The sequence below is a fragment of the Emydura macquarii genome, unplaced genomic scaffold (assembly GCF_026122565.2).
Source record: "Emydura macquarii macquarii isolate MOO-44397 ecotype Brisbane River unplaced genomic scaffold, CSIRO-AGI_Emac_v2 contig_3220, whole genome shotgun sequence".
Lineage (NCBI taxonomy): Eukaryota > Metazoa > Chordata > Testudines > Chelidae > Emydura > Emydura macquarii.
Window position 1 is genome coordinate 3,381,929 of NW_027133357.1, and position 24,655 is coordinate 3,406,583.

Here is a 24,655-nt window from a genome sequence, read left to right on the forward strand (position 1 = left end):
ATCCCAGGCTAAGTCTGCAGAGCTGAGTGTAAGGGATGAATGTTTTTCCATGTAACCAGAGCAGATCTGGTATGGAAATCATTTACAGATAGATATGGGACCTCACAAAAACATTTGTACAATCCTGTTTTAGACTGGACCAGCACTTAAGGTTCCATTCCACTGTGAAGAAGAGCTTGACCACCCGGTACTGCCCTTTAGCTTCATCAAAAGCTAACAATCTGCTCAACAGTTGACATACAGTAGAATTCTTCTGGTCAGTTTTAGGCAAATTGGACAATGTTTCAAGTATACATGCTCCCAAAAGAGAATGAATACTTGGAAATTAAAAACTGTATTAAAAACTGAAAATAAAAACTTATTGCTCAAAAGTAATTGGACTCATTTGTGATTCTCTGTTGTGCTCGTTTGTTCTCACCCAGGAGTCCTTATTCCAATGAAGTTTTAGCTCACTAAAGTCCTCTTCAAGAATGTCATCAAAATGTCTCCATCGTACACCAATTCTACCCTGCGCACTTTATGGCTCTATACACAAATGTTAAATTAAGTTAAGCTGGGATGGAAGGTAATTATCTCTTCTTAAGAGACAGTTGAGATTAAGTCTGGGGAAACCCGAATTAAAGAATAGACAATAATAACCTTAGCCTGCAAAATTCAAAGATATCATCCTAAACACAAGAGAAGATTCAAGATGTCTCAATAAATTATATTTACAAGTTCAACTCCATGTTATCTAAATCTTTACCTGGTAATGCAGGTATTAAAAAAAGCTAATTTTTGTATGACTAATAAAAGTCAAGACAAGGACTTGACACACAACATTTTAAATGTTTAATGGCCCATGGTTTTTAGCAGATTGAAGAAGAGTACGCTTAAATTCACAGGGAAAAACTTGCAACATGCGGCTTAGAGATACAAGTTAACATGGCAAAAATTACACATTTGTTGCTTGAATAAAATTACTTTATTACTTTGTTTGAGTTTCACCTGAAAGGTTCACTTTAAAAAATTGACTTTAGACTCCAGAGAATGTACTCATGCTATCTATACTGTATGAGTTAGACAGAAATGGAGTAGAATTTATTTTGTTTACCATCTGAACTATAAAAATAGACACCAGCAACTAGAATGGCACAAATTGGATGTCAGCTATGAGAACTGAAATGGTCCTCACTCAAACTACTAGATTAACTGGGCTCCAAGAAAGCTTTCTAGATGCAAGAAATAGGGTCTCTGCCTTGTATTGATCACTCCCCATCCTGCATGGTTCCTGTGGAATGCAAGTGGGAAAGAGAAGGGATAATGGGCTAAATCCCCCATCTGTTCCTGCAAAGAAGATTACAGCATAGTAACTTGATTCGCCTGGGTAGTGTAGGATAAAATATGGGTTAGAGAAAGGATACAAAGCTGTGCTTGCCAGCTGGCATTCACTCACCATCCCAAGGGTGGCAATATTTGCCTGAGTGATGTATGCATGCCATTTGAGCATGCCAGGATGTAAAATTGAATTCAATCCTTAATGTAGTAATGAACAGACTTTAAAATCCAAACAAAAGCAATTCTCACTCCAGCCCCATTTATCTAAACATCATGAGATGTCATTGTGCAGTGTTATAAAATCATGCAATGAGACACTGCTTAGCAAATATTGTTTTAAATATTGGCTAGCTATGTGGAAGAATAGAAGTGAGACAAGGTTCAGTGCTATGCACGATTTCTAATGAAGTAAGGTTGAATAAGGATTAGCGGTTGTGATTTCTTGCATGCAACTACTTGAAATGCATGATTAGCTTTTGTAATAAGTTCTTATGTAATCGTAGTTCTATAGACCATGATTTTCAGGAGAGACATTGAGGGCCAACTTGACACCTTACAGGGGTCTGTTTTTCAGTGGACAGGTGCTCCACACTTTCTGAAAATTAGATTGTTGGAGGGTGTCTCCTAAATTAGGCATCCTAAAAACTGAAGCAACTAAAATCGCTAGTCACTTTTGAAAATCTTGGCTACTGTCTCTACATGGAAAAAATCCACACACAAATTACAGGAGCGATTAGTTCAGGTAAAATGAACACAAACACCTATAAACTTATAAAAATACTACTGAATCTTTTATAGAGCACAAATCATCAGGACCTGGCTTTTATACTTCTTTGTAAAGAACATACCACAAACAGTACCACAACATGCCATACTGCAGCACTGGTTCCACACATTCAGAAGGAAGAACTCCATCTTCTGAAACACCCCTTAAGTTTCTTTGGTGGCCTCTTCAATCGCTAACAGTCCTTCATGCTTAAATTTAGGAGGTCCAAGTTAAGAGCCAGAAGAGTGATGGGTGTAGGGAGAATCCTCCCTTTTGATTTGACGCAGTGTTCCTATTTGGGAACACACCAAAAAGACTATATGGAACAGAGCAATATTGTATTAATATGGCATACAGTTTTCAATTTCTCCAAAAGAAGCTTACCTGAGAAATATAAGACACTGTTTTTTAGCTGGGATATTATTTTGTAGGAAACCTGGAAGACAAGGCCCCTAGCTACACCGTTTACTCAATTTTGTTTTCTTGTATATGGAAAAATAAAAATATATAAGGATTCTCATCCATTTTAGCTTTAGACAATATGAGAGTTCACTTACAACAGTTGCTCAAATGTGGAAACTGCAAGTTTCCTCTGTAGCAAGCTAAAGTAATTACAATGTGTGCTAATGTAAAACTTGCCATTTTTGAACTGTACCTTTGCCCTTTAAAGTTAATTTGTAAGAAGTCTAAGAAATATAGCTTGCAGTAGGATGAGAGGAAGGAGAGAAAGAATGGAGACTATTTGTACTGTTCACTCTAGTCTAAGATCATCAGCAGGGCTGATCTTAGAAAGAAGGGCATGTGACCCATGTATTTTTATTGGCAGCTATTTCATTCAAACTGCTTTTACAATTAAGTATATTATTTTATACTTCAGTGATTCTCACTGCAAGTTTCATGCATTGGCTAGAACTAGGATTACAACGAGGCTTCCACTCAAAGGGAGATCACTTTGTATACTTCAAATCTCTGGTGTTGCTGAGTAAAACCTCCATCTGCAGCTCATTGTTTTCTCGCTGGTCCTGGCAGGGGACCTGATTCCATAGCACTTTTCCAGAGGGAGGAAGAACTCAGTTTATAAAACCTGCAGATTCCAAATATTAGCTCTTCCCATCTCCCACCCCAGGTAGCAGGTACAGATCCTAATGCAATAAAATAATGTCCCTGGCTGTTATCTGGCAATAGCTATTGCTAAGGTGATCACAGAGTGAAATCTGCTTTGAGCTAATGAAAAGGGACAAGAACATGGGGGCACATAACACTGCAAACCTTTGATCTAATAGATCAGCAACAAGGTAAAAATCTAATTTCCATTTGAAATACTAACATTATGAAGACATTGCCAGCAGTCAGTCCCTCATCAGGATCAGGCAGTTCACGTGGAGATCTGCCCCCAGTAGTTCAGAGGATTGAAATACACAGCCAGGCTCTCTTTTGATTTCACTCCTCCTAAAACGAGCCAGCTAGCAAGAGTGGCAAAGATAATCAATGGGACCAGACATGTCTGAGTGGCAATACACCAACACAGATATGGACAGTCTGCTCAATGGGGCTGGTTCAAGATTTAGCTTAGAATGATTAGAAAAAATTTTTGATGAAATTCTCATGAAATGTTTGTGTTTGACCAGCTCTACTGCTAGTTTATGGCAGTGATCTCAGAATAGTCCCCAGCAGGTCCCCACAAAGACTATTTACAGACTGTAAGCTCTTTGAGGCAGGTACTGTATGTGTTTGAAAGGTGCCTAGCACAATGGGCCCTGGTCCATGACTGGGGTTCCTAGACACTAGCACAACACACCTCTACATAGGCGAGGCTTTCCTTCCAATCCCATCATAAGAATTTCCAAGGAATTGTCTGGAATCAGGTGGGTAACAGGAAAAGCCCCATAAGTGGGAAATATGTGGATGGCTTCAAACTGTGGATAAATACGGAGACAGATGGAGACATTCAGAGTATCACAGATGTCCACATAATGTTCCCCCCCTCTGAGGGTTCACCAATTTTTTTGGGATTTTAATACATACTCCAGAATGGAGAGACCAAACTATGTAGAATTGAATTAACTGCTTACAAATTAATCCTGAAATTGGGCACATCTCCCTCCTTCCCAGGACACAAGTAGGACAGCCCATATTAATATTTTCAGATAGTGCCTTAGCATCCCAGTACTCTAGAAGCCTCTTAATTGCCCATTTAACTGTGTAATTTGCTGGTGTGATAATAGTCAGTGGTCCAAGTTAACCCCATGGTGTGACAGCACTTGAGTCAACTCAGATACACCAGAGGTGATCTTGGCCCAGGGTACGTTCCATTTCTATACTTCCCTTAGTCCAATTGAACAAACATTTAGTTTACAAATAATATATGTCACATTGCTCAGTGCCATGTGATCACAGAGTAGCTCCAATGTTTTCACACATGGGTTTGGAAGCAAAGCCGCCAAGGAGCAATTGCTGATTTGCTATGCTTTAAAACCACAGAGCACTTCCACATTTAGTTTCCTGGGCTTCCTCCCCAGGTTAGCGGAATTTGTTTAAGAGTAAAACCCCCTCCCAAATTTAGGAGGTTTGTTTGGGTATGCAGGATAATCAGCATGGCTTTCATGGCATGCTGACCTTTACTATAAATAAACTGGCCCGTGGCAGAACCCTGTATCAGCACCCTTCTGTGAGTCGTGCAGCTCTTAAGAGAAAAGGCAATAATGTTACTGGGTTAGACCCATGGGCAGCAAGCCTCTCTTGTTTCTAGCAACAGAGAACAGTATTTAGGAGCTCTGTTTTAATGTGCACTGCCCTTTACATAAGTGTAGAGCTTAAATTATACATCTAATGTCAGCCGTACGTATGCCCACTTTACAGAGAATTACAGCTAGAACAGCAGCATTTACAAAAGTAACCAAGTTAAGGTGATTAAGGCCCTCATTTTATCCCATCTTGATTACTGTGACATCCGCCTCTCTGGACTCGCCCGTCAGTCCATACAAAATGCTGCCAATAAATTTCCTTGTCTAGGAGTTTGTTCATGGAACTCAAGCTTTAAACAAAAAAAAACAAAAAAAAACCCTTTCATTGGCTTCCCATCTAATACAGTCTCAAATTTAAACTTTGTCACCGTCTACAAAGCTCTCCAGAACTCTGCCCCCTCATCAAGCTTTGCACCACCAGATTTTAATATGGCCACCTCAGTGCCTCTTTCATGCAGCCCGATATCCATGGTAGGATCATTCAACCGCACAGGCCCTACCCTACCCATATGCAAGTCCCTCGAAAAACCACCCCATCACACTGCCAATAACGAAGCAATTTGTATATAACTTGCCTATTTTTACTCCCTTTCCCTGACCTCTGCCGTTAAGATTATGAGCTTCTCAGGGCAGGGACTGTCTCTAAGTGTTTGAAAGACAGCGAACAGCTGGCACTACTACACAAATAAATAAAAGGACAGCAAAAATGTGTCCCTTTAGTGTTCCTCTCCTGACAGACAGACTCCTATCCTAGTAGCAACCTAAACTGGGCACCTTTGTATCACAAAGAGGTACCTCTGCCTATTGAGCTGCAGGAGATTCTGCACTAGCTGTCAGGCAACAGTAGAAACTGCTGATTTAACTTGTCCACTCTAAGAAATTTACCTGGTGCTGACAACAGGCATTTGTAATGGGAGCAACCAAACAGGTGCAGCTAAGCCACTTTCAGCAAGTATAGGCAGGTCCAAATCATGCTAAGAATCTAGTTTTAAAGGTTTGCTCTGAGCAAGGTAAAGAGTTACAATAGCTGGATACTGGCAATGAGGAGTGTGTAACCATGAGTACAGTACTATGCTCTGAGTATATATGCTCTGAGTATACACAAGGGTCTTATTAGGTTCAGAAAGTACGGTTTTTGCATCCTCCCCCTCCATGCAAGAGACTAAATGAATAAGTTTAGTGTCAGTTGTCATATGCCAAAGTAGCTAAACAGCAACTGAAGTTATTCTCTTGCGATTGACATGAAGCCTTTAAAGCTTTCTTCTCAATCAGCAACTGTGACAAAATTTCTTATGACTTATTGTCAAATTCTGACTTAACTAAAGACATCATGAAAGTTATGTTCATATTCAGTCTCTGCAAGAAATATGGTCAACCTATATATTGATCTAAAAAAAGGTAGAAGCAATTCACCCTTAATAAGAACCAATGAAATCTGAATTATGCAAGTAAAATGTCTGGCAACAAAAATATTCCTTGGATTCTTTGAAGACCCTGATTTTGGCAATTTTTTTCAGGCTACTGTCACACTGCATTACACAATTTGTTCCCTACATCTACCAGTAGTGTAATCGAAGGGTTACAGGAAAAATTACATGTTTTCAGTTGACTTGTGTGTATTTGGCTGCACTTTATAAAGTCAGTTTCTTCTGTTTGGATGGGTCACACAGCAACAGTGCTAAGATTGGTAAAAATTGGAAAATGACTTAAAAAAAAATCACAAGCACCAGATTCTGAAGTACCCAAAGCTACTTTAAACTTTTTTTAAAAAATTGAACAAGATTCATGAAGATTGTCTTTCTGAAACTCAACCCTTCGCTTCAGTTGTAAGGGGAGGGTCTTCCCTGCAAGAACTGGTAGTTCTACAATACGCAAAACTGGTTAAGACTAAATGTATTTGACGTGACTGATTAGGAAGTTGCACAGTAATATACTGACCATTTGCAGTTATATAGGACTAACATTTCACGACCTCAGAGTGCTCCAAAACTTGGAAAGAGCTGAGCTCAACCACCCCAGCCCTCTTTAATGTAGATACATATCACCCCCATTTTTACATATAGGGAAACCTAAAGCAGAGAGATGTAGTGACTTGCCAAAATTCACACAGGAAGCCTACACCACAAGCAAAAATAGAACCCAAATTACACAATTTATTCTTACACCTTAGCCACAAGATGCTGGAGTTCATTATATGGCGCACCTGAAAGATACCTAAAGCCAATACAATGCCCTACTCCTTCTGTAATTGAGGAATATAAACTGTTTGTATGATTAGACTGGAGCTAGCAAGCTTGTAACCAAACTTTAACCACTTTTAAAGATTCACAACTGGAAAAAAGGTCAGCTACTCCTGAAGATTCTAGCTATTAACACCCTCGTGTGTGAGAAATGTCAATCCAGAGAAACCAGTCAATATTTATTAATATTACATTCTCCTAATATAAGCATAATATCTGCTGAGCAAAGCCTTTGACTCAGTGACTTCAGGCTAGCTTTCTTCTGCTAAATACACAGAAAGGGTAAATCTATTGTGTCAACGTACACTGTAAAATGACTAGGACTCAACAAATAAAGGCAAGGCTGATGACAGCTGAACAGCATCAGAGTTAAATCTGGGAACACAGAGAGTTCAGAGAAAACAGAATAGAGCTCCCAAAATAGCTTCGCAACTGTCACCACTAGCAGTTGTCAGCACTGGAAGGTATGACCTTGCCATTATGTCCCATGATCACAGCTCTCCACTTAAAGGATCATTTGTCAGAACTGGCATCACCAAAAATCCTATTTCCAAGTGATCTCGTAACTCCAACGCTGGGTTACGTTTGCCAGTGGTTCTGTAAATCCAAATATTTACCACTGCTGTTTCTGCAAAAGAATAGCAGGGGTTTCCCCCACACACTTCCCAGCCTACCCTTGCTAAAATATCAGTATACCCTATGGGAATACTAAGGTAGGCACTTCCCTGCCAGGAATCCACTTTTAAAATCCATTTACGTTACCCTTTGAAATCCCTCATGCAGGACCTAAGAATTCTGAAAAAATTATAATTAAAGAAAGAGAAACTCATGTCTAGCCTACTAAAAATGAAGGCAACACTGATTTCTAAAAATAGCTTATGTGGCTGTGTTGCTCCATGCTTTGATATTAGCTACACCATTCTCACCAAGAGAAAGTGATCTTTCTAATCTGGTGGTTTAAGATTTACAGACTGCTGTCACCTTTTACTGTCAAAACAAATTTAAAACCTTGAAGTCTACAGTAGTATCAATGCAAGTTACCAGGAACATAAGACAATTTCCCTGAAAACACAGTAGCTGTTATAAATCAGAAGACAGTTAATAAAAACCCTGCTTAATATTCACTGTAATATATTCATGCTGGATTTTATTTCCAGATGGGTATTTCACCTTCATGGCAGAAAGAGGTGGAGCATGTCATTTTATAGAAAGGTAAAATTACTGAACTACATTCTACTACAGCCACATGGCTGGAAACCCACTGACTCATGGAAAAATCTTGAGTTTTCTTCTGAAGTTATAGAGAACCCTAAAAAACACTGCCCAAACATTAACTAATCTTCAAGACAACTGTGAGGAAGGCAAGACTCCCCATTTTCGATAGAAGTTTATTGGCTTGCTCCAGGTCACACAGATAACAGCAGAACTGATATTAGCATTCAGGAGTTTAACATCTAGTCCTGAACACATACTAGCCTTCTCTGCTCCCAGTCTAAGTTCTCATCTAAATTTCCCAAGTGATTTTTTTCCCCATAGTTTACACATTTGCACTCAATCCCCACCTAAAGTCATAACTGATGTCACTAACGTATCCACAGCAACTGAGTTGTTCCGAGCATTAAAAATTCCAAGAATGAAAAAGGCAATAAGGTAATTACAGGACAAAGATGATGTTTTGTTTCAAATATTCCTAGCAATAAGAAACAAGGGAGGCAATGGGTAAGGAAAAGACTGAGTAAAGAATTGTTTCTGGAGAGAATGTTTTTCTAAGTTTCCCACTGAGGGAACAGTCTAAGGTTCTGTAAGAATTTCCATTGCAAAATGGAGTAATTGGGTTTTCTGCTTGTAGGGCAAGTTTCTTTCATATTGATATAAGTCTCAACCCATGAAGAAGTGTTCCCTTTCACACTTTAAAACACTTGACAGGGTTTCTTCCCCAAATGAAGAGAAGTTGCATGTTTTCTGGAGACAAGCAAAAAGGTTGAAGTTGCTTACAAACAGCTTTTAAGTCCAGAATGTGGCCAACATTAAGTTCTTAGACTAATGAATGAGAAAAGGAGCAAACGTAGGAGTCTGCTGTCAGACCCCTGATAAATGGTGTTTCCACTTAATGTGTTTAAGAACATATTCTTAAACATTATAAAATGGGCACAGGCATTTGATGTGGTTTGAGAAGTATCAATATGCTTCTGGTCAGAGTTCAGATTGTGCTACCTTATTCATAACAGGATGCTCTCTACCCTATTGGTGGTGCTAAACACCTCCTTTGAATATAGATAGGCTTGGATAGGAATTTTTATCAATAAATGTTAGTAAATGGCCAATTCACTACACATGCACAAACTGACAAATATATCCGTCGACATTAACTGAAATGTTCAGCTATCAAAGTAGGAAAAATGCTGCTTGAGAACTTAAGAGTTTCATTTCAGGATATTGACTTTGTATATTTTGACATGTGATGTTGACAATTTGTGTTTTAACGCTATAAAATTTTAACTTTTTGAATCTCAGCATCTACTATCATTAAATAACGACTGCCTGACCCCACCATCTGATCATTCCATCATTTCCCACAACTGTGAAAATTTAAAATCGATCAAAATTAAAAAGTGCTTAAAAACAAACAGATATGATCTATCAAAGTTACAAAAAAATAAAAATCTAATTTGGCCATGCCTAAATATATGGAAAGGAAGTTGTGCAATTTAAAAAAAAAAAAGTTTTCTTCAAAGTAAAATATAAAATAAAATAAATCTCAGCACAGTGTATGACCAAATCGCTCCCCGAACAGATAGATTTCCAAGTGCACAGCTCCCTTATTGCCATCTGCGGACTATCAGTGGTTCATGAAATCTTCCTGGGTGCCAGCAGGAAAAGACACTGAGAACCATGTATTGAGGACTGGGATGTTAGTGGAGCAGGTAGTATGTGGAAAGATCTCTTACGAAGTGGTCTGTAGAAGGAAAGAATTTGAGAACTACTATACCCCCAATGAAACACAAAGTAACTTAAAGGCCATGGACAAAGCATGCTGAGTAGTGCATTTTATAGGTTCTTATGGCAATTTAATAGCTGCAGCTTCAGAACCTTCATCTCATGAAGAATGGGAGACATTTACCACCACTGTTTAAAAAAGGAAATTCCCATTAGCAATAAAGTAGCACAGGAAATCCATTCTGTAGGGATAATTGTTTGTTCTTCAATACTCAAATTATTTGAATAATAATGCATAGAAACCAGGAGAGAATTGTATTGTTAAGTTAAGGGTGGTAAGGATTTTGCAGTTTTCTCCAGACTGAGCTTTAAGCAGCTTCCAGCCTTTCCAATTTCAACCCACTGGATATCCTTGACACAATAACCACGGCAAGGTCATACTGCTGAATCTCAGCTTGAAAATGAACAGAACTTAGATGTAAACTTTCCTCATTCGTCTTAACGAAGCATACCTTCCAATGCTAATCATCAGGAATAGTGACCTTCTGTGTACCAAGTAATGCAGAATCAGATTTGCTGTTATGAATCCAAATTTTATTCCCAGTAGAAATGCAGAATTTAACGTCTAAGGAAGAAGGGAGAAATACAACAGGATACCTGTTCCAACCCAATGTCTTACAGGCAGCCCTTTGTACTCGAAGAGCCCTCTGGAATTTTAATGGTTTGTACCCCATTTCCCCAGCATGGCCTATGGAATCATTTCCATTTACAACTTCTGAATCCTTTGGTCTTCCCACTGTGGTGTAGTGTGGTACCAAGTTAACTCTCTCACCTAGCACTTTTTCTGACTGACAACAAGCACTGCACTGTATAAGGACAGTTTGACCACTGCCTGCAGAGACAAGAATTAAAAGCATTTTGTTCTAGAAGCTATTTTCCCGCCAAGCCATAACAATATCACCCATCATTTGTGGCACCACAAATATTTACTGTTCTTTACAAAACAGAATAAGCCATATTACAATCTCAGACACTAGACAAGATAAAGACAATGCATGGGGGGAGGGAAGAGGTCAGAAAAAGAGCAGGAAGGTAAAATACAAGAACAAACTAAGGAGAAATGTGGAGGAAATAGAACACAGAGGACAAGTGTGGTGTAGTAAAAAACTGCAAAATCAGGAGGGAGAAGGAAGTGAATGGATTAGAAGGAGAGAGGCTATGGGCAATGGAAGTGAAGGGCGCAAGAAAGAAAAGTAAGGCTATGTCTACACTTAATCTGCTACACAGCACAGTGCCAATGCTGCAGCTGCAGCCTACACTCACTACAAGGGTTCTCCCATCACTGTAGGTAATCCACCTCCTCGAGACGAAGTAGCGAGGTTGATGGAAGAATTCTTCTGTTGACTTAGCACTGTCTATACCAGGGATTAGGTTAGCTTAACTATAAGTGTAAGATTTTTCACATCCCTGACTGATGTACCTGAATCAACCTATACCTTTTAGTACAGACCTGGACTAAGAGTGAAAAGTACGGCTCTGAATTGTGTAGTACAAAGAAAACAAGGGTGAGGAGTCAAAGGAGGGTGAGGACGTGATCATCAGGAAAAATGACTTGAGCCACAGTGTTTTGGCTAGACTGGAGAAGGGGAAAAAAGGGGTACACCAATCAAAGCAATATATGACCAAGAGTTGTTGCAGCAAAGATAAGGAAAAGAGAGGAAAAGGCAGTTTTTGATATTATACAGGCAACAATGACAGGACTTTGCAGTATCTTTGAGACTAGGTAGAAGTTTAAGATGACGATACTGCAAATCATGTGGAAGGGAAAGATAATAGATGATGTAGGAACTGTCATTCATTGCTTATCCGCATCTATTTTTTGGTATCATAATGGTTTGCATTATTCTAAGAATTTAGACTAAAATCTGTATTTTAAAAAGCTTTTTCAAGGGACACCTTTGTTCCCAAGATCAAGCCAGACATCCTGCTGCAGCACTGGATTTTCCACAGCTTAGAACAGGGGTTCCCAAACTTTTTCTCAGCACAACCCCATTTTAATGAAGTATTTCCTGTCGGGACCCCAGGCAGCACAGAGGACGCCATTTTGCTCTTTGCACAGTGTGACCTTGCATGGACCATACATGCAAAGTCATGCTGTGCGGAGCAAAATGGCATTCTCTACATACTAGGGATTGCTGCGACCCCATATGCTGATGGCACGACCCCATTTGGGGTCACACCCCACAGTTTGGGAACCACTGGCTTAGAACATGCTGGGCTATACAACGCATGTGTTATAATACTGCTGTTTAATAAGATTAGCTTTGGAAAACAAATTACATTAAGAGACCAGCTCATTTCCATTAAATAGCAGGGTTTTTTTATTTTATTTTCTATATGGCAGCAGTGGAAAGAGCATTTTTATGACCAGCACAATCTACAGTCTAGTTACAGTGTGTCAGCCAATGGCACTGATTGGTTTGTCTACTGAAGACAAACCAATAGGGTTTGAAATGGCTATGGTATAATACACAATATTTAGGCATACATGTCGATATTCCTATAGTCACTATTAACTTGGGATCTAAATAAGCCTTGCAAGATGCTCTGAAGTTTAAACTCAGACTCTTTTGGAATAAGGGGCAGCACATTCCTAAAGTCTCCATTCAAGAGACTGACAGCATCTTGCTGCCTGTCTTCAAAGGTGGGTGTTAGCTCAAAAGGCTATTTGTACTAAAGGCTTTGCTGGTATACCCTCCAGGCAAAGCCCCCTAGTGGAGATGTAGTTTATGCCAGAGGATTTTTTATTATTGTGGTAGTGGTTGGCAAAACCACACTAGCTTTAATCTAGTTGGGTAATGATAAACACAGGCTTCAGTAGGGATTAGCAACCGGAGTAGAAGCCACTAGGGAGCCAGAGTATGTACTCTTGTCGCTAGCTCATGTCGCCACATCTGTGCTGCTATTGTTAACCTTTCTAGCTAGATTAAAGCTAGCCTAAGTATGCCAACCATGCTACAGTCCCCTTCACTTGCACTGAAGACATACCCTAAGAAACTTGGGTGTCAAAACCACTTACCAGTCATTCACAAATAAAATGGAAGCCAGTACCTAGACTAGAGAGGGAAGGATGCAATATGTTTCCTGTGATAAATACCAAATAGGCAAGCAGACATGATTTTTCAGCTAAAGGTTCAGGAATAGCCCTAAATAGACTACATTAGAATATTCCAATCTGGAAATGAAAGAGTGGACTAACATGGTGGACTCTCACATAGGCATGCAACTTTCCAGCTCAGTGCAGACAAGGAAAGATACCCTTGGCCACTCCTACTACATGGACATCCAGAAGTAGCATGGGTGGATCAATTTTTTTTAATATATATATATATATATATATATATATATATATATATATATATATATATATATATATATCAGATTCTAAAACCACACTTTTTTAAACACACAAAAACCTATGCAAAATTAAACTTGAAATTGCTATATTCATGGCAGAATTTACTATCTATTAAGATCAGTTAAATAAAAATATTCAAGCAGTACATGTTTGCTGCAAAGCTTTAAAGAAAGTCAAACCACTGACATGGTGGAGGTCACTGGGTAAGCACTTGGAATCAAAGTTTGTTGAAAGGCTGAGCCAGCTTTAGACAGCAGCCGCCTCTTCTGCGGCTACAGAGAGAACACTCGCTTCATTTCGGTTTATTCAACTAGTTCAGTTCAATGTCAAGTTCATTCAAAGTTGATAAACAGATTAGAAGTTGAAAAAAACAACAAAAGTTGTTTGCCTCTTACAATTTATAAATAAAAACTACCAGCTCTAAAATCTTGAAGGACATGGTGACAAGAAATTATCACTTACATTTACTAACATACTTCCTTTGTTTAAGAAATCAGTTTTAAATGCTAAACATGTTTTGATAAACTTTCTTATGAGTCCAGCACATTTGAGGTAGTTTTATTTAACTAATAAAAACATGCTGTTTTTCTGCATTTTCACTGAATTCCAATTTCCATCCAAACAGTGCTTGACACAAATTCATCATCTAGTAAAGAAGAAATTAATCGTTCACCATTTTCTAATAAAATGTAAGAATTAAGACTCTGAAAAATCATATGGTAAACTATATAATTGCTTAAATAAATCAGTATATAGTATACACTCTTTATTATTAAGTACCACTAAATGTAGTGTAAAGGGTATAATTGGTTGTACATCAACATTTTAAATGGCTACCAGCCAACAAGAATCAACCTCATCTGAGGAAAAGAACTAAAAAATTCAAGTTCAAAGCTAGATTAAAATCAAGATTTCCTGCTTGCTGATTAAAATCATGATTAAAATCAGTGATTTAAATCAATCCACTTGTAACAAAGATCCAATAAAACCACTAATCTATGAAGCTAAGTAACAATAGGTGAGCAAACCCTTCACTGATATGATCTGATATAATCTCTGCAGTTTCCTCCAGTCAGGACTTGAAAAATGCATCTGACATACAAGCAATGTAAAGTTATAAAACAGTTTTGTACAGATTATTAGGTACTGTATTTTTAACAGGCAGTTTTGAAAGGTAACAGATCCTTAAGTATTCGAAACCGTGAAGTCTGACCACATTTGTGGCTCATGCCCTGTTTTCTAACATTGTCTCTGGAAAAAGTTGGTAGTTCGTACATATTTCAGAACTCACTAAACACGGTATGCCCATTATGTCATACTTGCCAATACATAGAAAGCACAAATACCACAAGAACACCATGGAAAAGATTAAATGGCTCCTGTGAAGAATGTACCATTCTTTCAGCCTTGAAATGTCAGTGATCAAAATTCGCAGATGGCACAAGACTGCAGGTTTATTTATACCGAAAGAGTAACATTATGGCTGAATAAGTCAGTAGCTGTACTGCATCAGGGTACGGATGCCCCCATTAAAGTACACTTGTCTACCCAGCAGCACAATTAACTCATTTAATTTAGTTTCATTTATAACGCCCACCCATCCAGTCCATTGGGAGAGATCAACAATAAAGATAAATAAAGATTAGAGACCATTTTCTACGAACTGCCATAGAAACAAACAAACAAACAAACAAACAAACAAACATGAAACTACCAGTGGTCGCTCACAATCATTTGGAATACAGGTTTGGGAGGATGTGGATTGTGTTATTTACACAGAGAGAAAGTGGAAAAGAAATTCCATACCTTAGGGTCAAACCAGGGCAAAGGCAAGATTGCCTACCAGTCTATGATGAGATGGCGGGGAGCTTTCACAGAGGGTGGTATGTGAGTATACATGCTCATGAGAAAAAGGCTCAAGGAGGACATTTCAAACATAGCAAGCACTTACAGATAAGGGCTTTAGGATCAACAGTGCAAGCTTAGTCAAATCAACAAAGAACCCAGTGCAGGTGTAATATGATCACACTAGCTAAGCCAGCGAGCAAAGGTGAGATTGCTTTCTGAGCAAACTGCAAGTGACGGAGAAGCCCAACTAAAGAGGAATGGTCCTGGTGGTTGCGAGGACATGTGTCGCTGTTTGCGAGGTCACCACAGGGTAAGCAAAGTGCAGCCTGTAGAAGTTGTGCAGTTCAGACACCTCCACTCAGACACGTGAGGTTTTGTTTCTCTAGATCACCTCTAAGTGAGACCACTCAAGTGCACACATGAAGAAAGAGTGCCTGCAATGACTCAGAGGCAAGGCTGCTGCCTTCCCAGGGTTGGCAGCATCCAGCTGGTAACATCATTCAGGCATTCTTCCAGTAAAGCATTAGCATTACCTAGACAAGTGCAATATTTTGGTCCTTCTGGCAGTGCTAGAGAAAGAGCAAGCTCAGGAAACAAGAAGGCAAGGAGGGAAATGCCGAGCATATACTAATGCTACGTACTTCTATAGCATGCCTTCTAGCTAAATCCCAAAGTGCTCAGCGAACAACAGTTTTTGTGAAGCTCAACCAGACAGGTAAAGGGGGATCACTTCACTCACGATTGAGGTGCAAGTCACCTCTGCAGTGAAATGGAACAATTATCTAACAGCCTTGCGACTGTGGAGCTGCAATTGAATTTGCATGTGGGAAGGAAGGAAGGAAGCAGAACGCAATCACCTAAACACCCTCCTTTTATTAAGAGTATTAAGAAATTGATATTTCAAGATTGCAACTATTCAGGGCTTTGCCTTTACACTGTATCTGACAGAAGCTTCACAAGCAGCTGTCATAACCTAGCTCTGGGGGAGGGCACAGTCCTCAGTACACAGAGTCAGAGGAGAAAGTGCTTCCTACTCCAGTGGTTTGCATCCTGTGGCTCGCAGATCCCTGGGGGTTTGCAGACTAAGTTTAAGATTCCCAAAGGGGTTTGCACCTCCATTTGAAACTTTTTAGGGGTCCACAAATGAAAAAAGGTTGAAAACCAGCATCCTACTTTATTACTAACATCATTACCACCTTCAGCACTTACACATTTTTAGAAATCCCTCCATCCAAGAACTAGGTCAGCCTGGACCCTGCTTAGCTTGCACTCTGCTTCCACCAGGTCAGAGAAACAAGAAGGAAAAAGTGGCAGAAGAGAACGTGAGCGTCATTGCCAACTGTCACAATATTTGGTATTTTTCTGAAAGCCGCAGCCTCTGTAGGCACATGAATAGGTAAACTCCATTTTCATTTGAAAATATGTTTCTAGCCCTCATGGCTGTGAAAAGCTTGAAACTGTATTCTACGTGCAACCTAAAGATCACAACACACACACACAAATCACAGTTTTTGAAGTCTTATGATTTTTATGTCAAACTCAAGAAGGAATGCTTGGGTATAGCAATATAGCATAAGGGGACAAAAGAGAGAAAAAGGGAAGAAGTGGATGCTATTGGGGCCTGTAAATTATAGTTTTTTAACAATAAAAATGCTAAGTGAGGCACTCTACCATAACAAAACAATGATGAAAAGAGATAACATTCATGTATTTAGGCTACTGAAGTGTTATTTGTACATATCACTTTTTACAGTGCATTGTATTGCTCTGGAAAATTCCATCCCTCTGTTAAAATGCAAGCTTGATAAAGGAGAAAGATGACAACAGAAGGCTGTGGATAAGACAAACCCAATCATTCATTACTGAGCACTAAATGAAATGATCAGGGCTAGTATTTCTTAAAGAGCCATGTAATTTTTTTCCTGAATTTCCAAGTCCTGGACATGCTTCGCATGAACTGAATTCTTGGTCTTGTAACCAGTCCACATAACTGGCAAAGAAAGGCTTTGAAGATGTAAAGTGCTAAGTATTAATATTTTAAACAAATTAGCCCAGCAACATGATGTCTGGTATGAAGATGAGCCGCCCCTCCTCCTACAGAGCTAGTTCATAATGCGTGATTCACAGACCCCTCTGAAAGTCAGTTCATTGCTAGAGAAGTAGAACAGTAGCACATTCCGAGGCTGGAGTAGGGTGACCAGATGTCCCAATTTTATAGGGACAGTCCTGATATTTGGTGCTTTGTCTTATACAGGCCTCCGTTACCCTCCCACCTCCTGTCCTGATTTTTCACACTTGCTGTCTTGTCACCCTAGCTGGGAGCCTCAAAGCAACTAAATCTTCACCACAAGGATGTGATAAAGTAAAATAACCCAGGAGCCAAGAGGAGCTAACATGCAAGAAGTGACTCTACGCTAGTATTTTTGACAATTGGTTAAAATCCTTTGGATACAAGTTGGCTTTTTTTCCTTATGGGCTCATTACTGTTTCAGCTACCTAGAAAAGGCAACCACAGGTATTTCACTTCCTGCAACACCTCTGCTTGTTGATAGCTGAATATATTTCTATGCCTTCTACAAAAGCAACACAGTAGGGCATTTTGACTGTTCTGCCACACCAAGCACACTTAAAAGTTGTACCAGTATAATTTTCAACAGGGGTGTGATTTTTTCCAGAAAGTTATACCAACACAAGCCCTAGCATGGATGCAGTTATGCTGGTATACAGATGTCTAGTATTTCCCTTCCTGTAGGGTTGTATGAGCAGTTTTTTACCAATATAACTGCATCCACAGCGGGGCTTATTCTGTTTTAACTAAACTGGTACAGCTACAGTAGTACAACTTGTTTAGACAAGCCCCAAGGAAGACTTACAGTAATATAAAATAGACCAGAAAGGTCAAGCTTCACTCAACTACAAGATATTCCACCAAAGGAGAAAATCTAAGGTCCTTGTCTGTGTAGGAGCAGGTATGTTGACATCACTTTGTCATGCATTTGACTGCACATATTATTGGATATATGGACAGTGAACTCATGATGAAATCCCCCACAACCTTTGATTGGGACAGACTCCTGACCCTTGCATACATTCTAATCTTGACCAGGCAGGGTGAGAGACACCTTTTATTGTGCCTTGGATTCTTAGAACTTTTTACACACAGAGGTCACATCAGTTTAATTTAACATCATTTTAGTTATACTGGGGCAACTTTGCACACGGGCACTCTGTTGGTTTAAACTTGATTGATATCTGTTTAGCTTGTGCCTGTATGACACAAACTACACAGATATAAAACAACAGGGTGCCCGCACACAAAGTTACACCAGTTTAACTAAGTCAGTTTTACAATCACAGATTCTTCAACTGTACAGCTGCGTTTAGCCCAGGCTTTAGAAATGTTTGAAGTCATTCATATCACACCTTTCCAAACCCAACTGAACTCTGCAGAGAAACAATATTAACAGCCTGGAAGGCAGCAGTTAATGACAAATTATAAATAGGCGGTGGCTTCAGACAGAGTCCGGAAATGGATGGTGAGCGATTGCAATGTCAGATCAACTTTGCAGCTCAAAGTATCAGAGAGGGGCCAGGTTTAGTTTTAGCCTGAAAAGGCAATGACACATAAAAGGCTAATGGCAGGTGGTCATTCCACATTCTGTACATTTCACAAAGATTTATGACCAAGACTAAATACTGGAAAAGCAAAGCCGAAGTTGCTCTTGTGTCCCTCTGCAAGGTCAGCTTATTGTATTGTGGAAATGTTGGTAGTGAAACTCTAAAAGTTAGGGGTGAGGTTCAATTTTTCCAGTTACAGCAGGATTTAAATCCCTTTGTTAGGAGTGAAAACAAAGTGATTACTACGAGCAAATGTACACCATTTACTTTTAGGGTAAAGATTTTGTTTTCTACACAGTTACAAATAAATCCACCCTGTGACCAAGGAGTATGAAAAGACTCTTGAATTTTTAGGGCTGGGTATAAAATATTTCAGAACTTAACTTACCAACATGTTTTAACACTTGAAACTTGAAGTAGATTTATATCTAAAGAGGCCTGTGCACAAGTTTTTTCCCCCATAGAACAAAATTAGTATCCATTTGTCAATCTTGCATGCATCACAAAACACAAGATCAAATGCCAAAATTTTGACCACCAGAGTTGTGATTTTTATAATTTGAACAGCTCCTGGCAGAGGAAAACAAGGTGCCTCACCAGAGGAGCTCCAAACTCAGCACAATCAAGGTTCCTGCTCCAATGAACTCAGAAGCACTACAAAAATAGCAGCTTCCACCACAATGTGCCTGTTGGCATGCAGTGGAGAGCACTGCAACTGCTACATACAAGGAGCTCTGCTACTTCCCACTATCGGATGCACAATCACATTAGTAGACTTACTACCCTGCCCTTCTGTGCTTCTTAGGAGTTACAAAGAAAGAGGGAGGAAAGGATTTGAGGCATACATAAGCTCTGCAGGATACTGAGGGGTAGAGACAAGTGTCCTAGTAAACATTCAATCTTTGAAAGATACTGACGGTTATAGATGCAGGGATGATTTTGGGACAGGGGAATCGCCCTTCTCCATTTTCAAAATATTTTCAGTAAATCAGTTAAGAGCCTACAAATGCACCCCTATGGGACTGCACAGCACTCTCTCAGATAGGTTATTGGTACACCCATTCAAGCGGAAAACGAAGAGTAAGTCCCACAACAGGAGCTCTGAGATTTGTAAAGTGCATGCAAGTTCCTATGAACCTGCAGCCCAGGGACGGAGATTGCAGGAGTGCCCCTCCTAGGGTACCCCTGCTGCACCTACCCTTCGGGAACATTTGAAATTAACTCCAAACCCAGATCCCAGGACTCAGAATTGGCTCCTTCAGCATGTTAAAGCTCACCAGGCCATGCACCCTCACTCATTGCATGCAGGATTTTGCTCTTGAGAAAAACAAAATATTCCGGAAAGGGTCTTCTGTTTGTTTTGAATTACACCTTATCCCAGTCCTCTGAGAAAGGCTTTTTTCCACATGAGTTTTAGCATGTGTAACCCCCCTCTCTCATTCCTAACCCTGAAGAGAATTAGCTTGGAAAGTCTGTAGTTAAAAACAAACACAAAACTCATTTGCATGGTGGTTTCGCTTTTTTACAATTGTTCTAATACACATACTTCTATCATGTCAGCTTTTCAGACCTGCTGCATACACTAATCCTCAATGGAGAACTACATCATGGGACTATTTTTATTAATTGAAGTGCTACATTTTTAGTGGTTAGTGATGATCTCGGTGTTATAGCATTCACCAGGCTTCTCACAGAAGCCACATGAGCCACAACGCACCCAATCGGCACTTTCAAGAGAGTCTCCAGCCCTCTTGGTTATCCTTCAAAAATATAAACTGAACACTAGACTTGTAAGTTTATCACAGAGACTTCTGCCTATTTCATGTTAGAGGATTGATGGTAATCTCATTCAGGCTTTAACAGCAACAGAACTCTGCACTCAAATATCATCTCCAACCTTACAACCAGTCCCCACAATTCAGGCTTCAGACGTGCTATGACATAGCTGTAAATCGGCACAGCATTCTAGGTATTCAGCGTGAAAAGCGCCACACAACAAGTTTTTATCCAAGATTCCTGTATCATCTGCTGGCATAAGAAGCTTTTTAAACTGCAGCAATGTTAACGCAGGACAGGTATATGGCCTTCAATGGGTCTTCATATTAGGGCACAGTGTCATCACACCCACCCAGCATCTTAAAGGTTTACTTGCCACAGGCAAAAAGAATACAGAATCTAAGCTTTCATTTAAAACAAAAAACTTTTATAGCTGTGAAGGTAACTTTCCACACATCACTTAAGTGTAAGCAAACACACCGCTCTTCTTCTGAAATCTGCAAACAGCATTTCTGCTGCTGCTCTGAGGTTTCAGAAGCAGCAATAGACTTAAGTGGCCAGAGTCTTTTCAGTTTTCAGAGCTGCTATTGAGAAAGCTGGGGATAGCAATGAAACTGACAAAAAAAATCTTGTCAATTTCATTTTGTTCTTGCTTGGGAAAGCTCTGAGCAGCAGCAGCAGCAGCAGAAACAGACAGTGGATCTATTTACTATTGAGGAATGAATGGCGGCTGGAAAAGAAAGTAGCACAGATGAACATCCCCCAGTGCTGGTGTCAATATGCTGGAGAGGGAATAGAGAAAGCCTTGCCCATCTTCCTACCAACAAGTTAGCTGGGGGTGCAACAGAGAAGGGGGGAATGTGAGAACAAAAGATGTCTCCTCCTGCCCCCCCCACTCCAACCTTCCAGCAGTTGGATGGGTATGAGGACTGGCTTCAAAATTTAACACCTACTAGATGGAGAACAATTGAAGATATGCTGCCCCTGAGGAAGGGCCAATAAAAGCACCATGATAGGAATTCTCTAGTAAATGGGGGAGAAAGGCTGTTGGCTTTTCACTTAGGCCCTTCCCTGGACAGGGAGCGCCCCATCTGGTTTCAGTATGTGGTTTGTTTTAGTCCACTGGGTATTAAGTACTTGGCACAATTTCCAAGCCCTACTTGTGGGCACATGGACAGGTGTACGGAGGCAAGCATAAGGGATTGAAGACAGCTCTAAATAACAAACTGATCATGATTTAACAGCAAAGGAAAGAACACTTGAAGTGAATGCCAAAAGGGAAAAAAATATTCCAAAGAGAAACTTAGGGTGTCGGACTGATCAAATAACGTTCAGTGATCATTCTTCACATTTCACCAGTCCTTATCCAATTAATCCATCTGACCAATACATCTTTGGGGTATTCAGCTAGCTCCATAGATGCCCAAAGGCTATTTGGAGAATATATTGTTTGAAGAAAAGCAGTAGAAGATAAATCAAACAAATTTATTTTCTACTATTCAACCAACTCTCATAGTAAGTTATATTTTTAACAATTTATCAAACAGGAATTTGATGAACAGTGTTATAATTAAATATAGTACAACCAGTAAAGAACTATTGAATTTAAATTGCTGGAAGCATAGCTTGGAGAAGTGGCTTTGTGGAGGTGTGATGGCACAGGTCTGCTTCACCCTGACTAGCAAACCAGCCCTCTGACTTGTAGAAATTGAGTATGTTTCAGTGATACAGCCACCTAAACCTTAATTATATTAAGCTGGATATATAGACAAAACTAAAGTTAAAGGTGTAGAGGTCAAAACAGAACATATAAATGTGATGTCTGAATACTTGTTTATAGAGTTTTCCTAAACAGCTACCGCATAAAGCCAGTCAAATTCTTTAGTTTCACTAATACCCTCAGGATTCTGAATGGCAGCATTGAAAGTGATACAATCTTAATTTCACTCTGCTACTGCTTGGCAAAGTTCTGAGGAAGAGCAGTAGAGACTTTGGAGATGCCTACAAGACCCAAAACCATGCTATGCTGCGTTCTACATTCACAAAGTGGTCTTCACAACAAGGCGAGCTAGAAGCATTTGTTTTTAAGAAAGTTTAAATTGGCAGAAATTGATTGCTTAGTCCCACCTCCCACTCACCACGAATTGCTTTGAGGCCTGCTTCACAGCATATATAAAATATCTGAAAATAAAGTCTAATTGAAATTGGTATTTCTGATTCTCCAACTGAAATGGAGGCTTTGCTGATACATAAGTTTCTGACACCAGCTGTCCACACGTTACATCAGAGATACTAAACCACTTTCCATCCTGCTTAAAATACTAAAATCAATCATAACAAGAATTTCTATGTACAACACATGTAAAGCTACTTAAGTTGTACGTGGTGAGTTTGGCTGATGTTAACCCAGAAACAATTTTATGGTCATTAGGGTAAGCCACAATTTCAACTGAAATCGAACTTTCAGATACAGCATATATATCTCAGATCAGAATTTGGCCCTCAGATCAGGCTCACATACCGCACATGACACTTCTCAGAAGGATGGTCACGGCCAGCTGGAGGCTCTGTGATGTCTCTTGTAATTTCAAAGGTCATTTTCAAAACACAATTTCACAATTATAGGAGCAAAGAGTATGTCTCCACTAAGGCACATCTACACTGACAGCGGCAAAGTCGCCGCCGTCAGATCGACCTATCTGGTTCGACTGAGTGGTCAGTGACAACCCACTCCATCGATCCAGGAGCCGCCAGAAGTCGATGCAGTAAAACCACCCCCTCAAGTGGCGTAGTGCTGTGTCGACAAACACGGTTCCCGTTGGCGCAGTGCAGGGAAGACGGCGCGCAGAAGGGAAACACAGCAGTCGACAGGAGTTACGCAAGCTACTCTGCATAGCTTACGTAACTCCCATCGATTGCCACCGAATCGCCAGGTAAGTGTAGACCGGGCCCTAGTAAATATGCAATTGTTCTTAGCAAAACTGGGTGAAACATTTATGGAAGAGGAGACCAACAGCTATGACCATTCAAATGGAGAAGTGCAAGACACTTCAAATTTACCGTTTGAAAGCAATAAAGTGCATGAGGCCACTGAGTACTCCCAGTTAAACTTCTTATTTCATGTGGCCAGTGACATTTTAGACATACAGATCACAGAATTGTAGGACTGGAAGGGACCTCGCAAGGGCATCTAGTCCAGTCCCCTGCAATTATGGCAGGACCAAGTATGGTCTAGACCATTCCTGACAGGTGTTTGTCTAACCTGCTCTTAAAAATCTCCAACGATGGAGATTTCACAATCTCCTTAGGCAATTTATTCCAGTGCTGAACTACTCTGACAGTTTGGAAGTTTTTCCTAATGTCCAACCTAAACTTTTCTTGCTGCAATTTAAGCCCATCGCTTCTTGTCCTATCCTCAGAGGTCAAGGAGAACAATTTTTCCTCCCTCCTCCTCCTAACAACCTTTTATGTACTGTTATGATCCCCCCCCCCTCAGTTTTCTCTTCTCCAGACTAAGCAAACCCAAGTTTTTCCATCTTCCCTCGTAGGTCATGTTTTCTAAACCTTTAATCATTTTTATTGCTCTTCTCTGGACTTTCTCCAATTTGCTCACCTCTTTTCGGAAATGTGGCGCCCAGAACTGGACACAATACTCCAAGCTGAGGCCAGCAAAATCTCGCAAGAACAAAATGGTAGAAAGTTGAGACTCACATTCGTAACTGTGTCACCCAATGAACTAGACAAACTTCTGCTTGTACTGAAAGTCTCATTTTAACTCCTTGAAAACAAGCACCTCGTTTGTCTAAACCTACCTGTTTTAATGGAAAAGAAAACTTTTCCTACCCACCCACTCCAGCAACAAACCAAACTGGTTCCAATTAACAGATCCCCTTTCCTCTTTACGTAGCCATTTCGTTTTACAAGTATACGTGCACATTAATGGTTCAGTCAATTATCATTCATCTTATATCATCTGCCCTAAATCTCTCTC

At 39.8% G+C, this 24,655-nt stretch overlaps 1 protein-coding gene across 4 annotated transcripts in view; it reads right to left on the reverse strand.

Moving 5' to 3' along the window:
- PPP1R12B (protein phosphatase 1 regulatory subunit 12B) overlaps nt 1-24,655 on the reverse strand; it is a 145,353-nt gene that overhangs the window by 117,322 nt on the left and 3,376 nt on the right. The window lies entirely within an intron of this gene.